Genomic DNA, 4733 nt, shown 5'->3' on the forward strand with positions numbered 1-4733 from the left:
ACTATTTCTCAAAAACAAAGGGAAGGTGATTGTGTGTCTGCCTTTGCGTGTCTTTACAGGCAGTTCCTTATTTATGACATTCCCTCTGGTGGGTTCACCATTTTTGGAAAACCCACTTTTGACTACCGCTAGCAAAGCTTGTGAATGCAGCTGGCGCCCTCTGTTGGCTTCCTTTGCACCAACCGCTCCAATCGACGGTTCTCCGGCGTGGAGTAAAACACAAAAGCCACGCTAAGCAAAAATTTACTCCCTCGTTAAAAAGGGAAAATGTTATTATTTATCAGCAGAAGCTAGGCAATGAAACCGAATTCCTCTGGTGTAATTTATTTGACAACAGACAAATGGAGTGCGGCCTTATTATTTATCAGCAGCTCTTTCTGAGATGGGTGAAAAAAAAATATTTATATTTATAGCCTCGGAGCAGTTCTGCACTTGCCTTGCCTTCCCCTCTGCTTCTGGCTGTTTCATAATGTCAACTTCAGAAAGTCCAGCTGGATTGCAACCTGGGTTGGGCTGTTGACTGGTTCTTAAGAATGCTGCATCCAATTTTGGTCACCGTATTATAAAAAAGGTGTTGAGACTCTGGAAAGAGTGCAGAGAAGAGGAAAAAAGACGATCAGGGGACTGGAAGCTAAAACATGGAAGGAACGGACGCTGGAATTGGGTATGTCTAGTTTAATGAAGAGAAGGACAAGGGGGGACATGATAGCAGCGTTCCAGTATCTCAGGGGTTGCCCCAAAGAAGAGGGAGTCAAGCTATTCTCCAAAGCGCCCGAAGGCAGGACAAGAAGCAACAAATGGAAACTAACCTGGAACTAAAGAGAAATTTCCTGACCATTAGAACAATTAGCCAGTGGAACAACCTGCCTCCAGAATAATAGAATAAGAGAATCATAGAGTTGGGACCTTGAAGACAACCTATTCTCCAAAGCACCTGAAGGCAGGACAAGAAGCAGCAGATGGAAACTGATCAAGGATAGAAGCAACCTAGAACTAGGCAACCATTTGTCAGGAATGGTACAAAGTCTCCAGCTTGAGCAGGGGTTTGGACTAGAAGACCTTCAAGATCCCTTCCAGTTCTATTCTATTCTATTCTATTCTATTCTATTCTATTCTATTCTATTCTATTCTATTCTATTCTATTCTATTCTATTCTATTCTATTCTATTCTATTCTATTCTATTCTATTCTATTCTATTCTATTCTATTCTATTATTCCATTCCATTCCATTCCATTCCATATTTTCTATTCTATTCTATTCTATTCTATTCTATTCTATTCTATTCTATTCTATTCTATTCTATTCTATTCTATTCTATTCTATTCTATTCTATTCCATTCCATTCCATATTTTCTATTCTATTCTATTCTATTCTATTCTATTCTATTCTATTCTATTCTATTCTATTCTATTCTATTCTATTCTATTCTATTCCATATTTTCTATTCCATTCCATTCCATTGTATTCCATATTTTCTGTTCTATTCTATTCTATTCTATTCTATTCTATTCTATTCTATTCTATTCTATTCTATTCTATTCTATTCTATTCTATTCTATTCTATTCCATTCCATTCCATTCCATATTTTCTATTCTATTCTATTCTATTCTATTCTATTCTATTCTATTCTATTCTATTCTATTCTATTCTATTCTATTCTATTCTATTCTATTCTATTCTATTCTATTCTATTCTATTCTATTCTATTCCATTCCATTCCATATTTTCTATTCTATTCTATTCTATCCTATTCTATTCTATTCTATTCTATTCTATTCTATTCTATTCTATTCTATTCTATTCTATTCTATTCTATTCTATTCTATTCCATATTTTCTATTCCATTCCATTCCATTGCATTCCATATTTTCTGTTCTATTCTATTCTATTCTATTCTATTCTATTCTATTCTATTCTATTCTATTCTATTCTATTCTATTCTATTCTATTCTATTCTATTCCATTCCATTCCATATTTTCTATTCTATTCTATTCTATTCTATTCTATTCTATTCTATTCTATTCTATTCTATTCTATTCTATTCTATTCTATTCTATTCTATTCTATTCCATTCCATTCCATTCCATTCCATTCCATATTTTCTGTTCTATTCTATTCTATTCTATTCTATTCTATTCTATTCTATTCTATTCTATTCTATTCTATTCTATTCTATTCTATTCTATTCTATTCTATTCTATTCTATTCCATTCCATTCCATTCCATTCCATTCCATTCCATTCCATTCCATTCCATTCCATTCCATTCTATTCTATTCTATTCTATTCTATTCTATTCTATTCTATTCTATTCTATTCTATTCTATTCTATTCTATTCTATTCTAGCCATAGTGGTGCAGTGGTTAGAATGCTGTATTACAGGCTCATTTTGCCAACGGCCAGCAATTCAATTTTCACTGGTTCAAGATTGACCCAGCCTTTCATCCTTCCGAGGTTGGTAAAATGAGGACCCGGATTGTTTGGGGGGCAAGATGCTGACTCTGTAAACCGCTTAGAAAGGGCTGTAAAGCACTGTGAAGCGGTATATAAGTCTACGTGCTATTGCTGTTAGTCCACTATGTAAACTCAGCCCGTGCCGTGACTTATGGTTCTGCGTATCCCATGGACCCAGCAAGTTGGAGTAGTTGAGTGAACTATGATCCCATCCAGCTGTGCCAAAATGAACCAACAGGTTTACTAAGCATCCTCGAAGAAAGGGTAAAATCTGGGAACTATTTCTCAAAAACAAAGGGAAGGTGATTGTGTGTCTGCCTTTGCGTGTCTTTACAGGCAGTTCCTTATTTATGACATTCCCTCTGGTGGGTTCACCATTTTTGGAAAACCCACTTTTGACTACCGCTAGCAAAGCTTGTGAATGCAGCTGGCGCCCTCTGTTGGCTTCCTTTGCACCAACCGCTCCTATCGACGGTTCTCCGGCGTGGAGTAAAACACAAAAGCCACGCTAAGCAAAAATTTACTCCCTCGTTAAAAAAGGGAAAATGTTATTATTTATCAGCAGAAGCTAGGCAATGAAACCGAATTCCTCTGGTGTAATTTATTTGACAACAGACAAATGGAGTGCGGCCTTATTATTTATCAGCAGCTCTTTCTGAGATGGGTGAAAAAAAAATATTTATATTTATAGCCTCGGAGCAGTTCTGCACTTGCCTTGCTTTCCCCTCTGCTTCTGGCTGTTTCATAATGTCAACTTCAGAAAGTCCAGCTGGATTGCAACCTGGGTTGGGCTGTTGACTGGTTCTTAAGAATGCTGCATCCAATTTTGGTCACCGTATTATAAAAAAGGTGTTGAGACTCTGGAAAGAGTGCAGAGAAGAGGAAAAAAGACGATCAGGGGACTGGAAGCTAAAACATGGAAGGAACGGACGCTGGAATTGGGTATGTCTAGTTTAATGAAGAGAAGGACAAGGGGGGACATGATAGCAGCGTTCCAGTATCTCAGGGGTTGCCCCAAAGAAGAGGGAGTCAAGCTATTCTCCAAAGCGCCCGAAGGCAGGACAAGAAGCAACAAATGGAAACTAACCTGGAACTAAAGAGAAATTTCCTGACCATTAGAACAATTAGCCAGTGGAACAACCTGCCTCCAGAATAATAGAATAAGAGAATCATAGAGTTGGGACCTTGAAGACAACCTATTCTCCAAAGCACCTGAAGGCAGGACAAGAAGCAGCAGATGGAAACTGATCAAGGATAGAAGCAACCTAGAACTAGGCAACCATTTGTCAGGAATGGTACAAAGTCTCCAGCTTGAGCAGGGGTTTGGACTAGAAGACCTTCAAGATCCCTTCCAGTTCTATTCTATTCTATTCTATTCTATTCTATTCTATTCTATTCTATTCTATTCTATTCTATTCTATTCTATTCTATTCTATTCTATTCTATTCTATTCTATTCTATTCCATATTTTCTATTCTATTCTATTCTATTCTATTCTATTCTATTCTATTCTATTCTATTCTATTCTATTCTATTCTATTCTATTCTATTCTATTCTATTCTATTCTATTCTATTCCATTCCATATTCTATTCCATTCCATATTCTATTCTATTCTATTCTATTCTATTCTATTCTATTCTATTCTATTCTATTCTATTCTATTCTATTCTATTCTATTCTATTCTATTCTATTCTATTCTATTCTATTCTATTCTATTCTATTCTATTCTATTCTATTCTATTCCATTCCATTCCATTCCATATTTTCTGTTCTATTCTATTCTATTCTATTCTATTCTATTCTATTCTATTCTATTCTATTCTATTCTATTCTATTCTATTCTATTCTATTCTATTCTATTCTATTCCATATTTTCTATTCCATTCCATATTTTCTATTCTATTCTATTCTATTCTATTCTATTCTATTCTATTCTATTCTATTCTATTCTATTCTATTCTATTCTATTCTATTCTATTCTATTCTATTCTATTCTATTCTATTCCATATTTTCTATTCCATTCCATTCCATATTTTCTTTTCTATTCTATTCTATTCTATTCTATTCTATTCTATTCTATTCTATTCTATTCTATTCTATTCTATTCTATTCTATTCTATTCTATTCTATTCTATTCTATTCTATTCTATTCTATTCTATTCTATTCCATTCCATGTATTCTTCTCTGAGTTGCCTACCCAGAGAGAAGAGGGATGGGATGACACCAGAGGAGTTGGCACCACTCAAAGATGCATTTGAGATGTCCTCCC

The sequence above is a fragment of the Vipera ursinii genome (genome assembly GCF_947247035.1).
Source record: "Vipera ursinii genome assembly, chromosome: 3".
NCBI classification, from domain to species: domain Eukaryota; kingdom Metazoa; phylum Chordata; class Lepidosauria; order Squamata; family Viperidae; genus Vipera; species Vipera ursinii.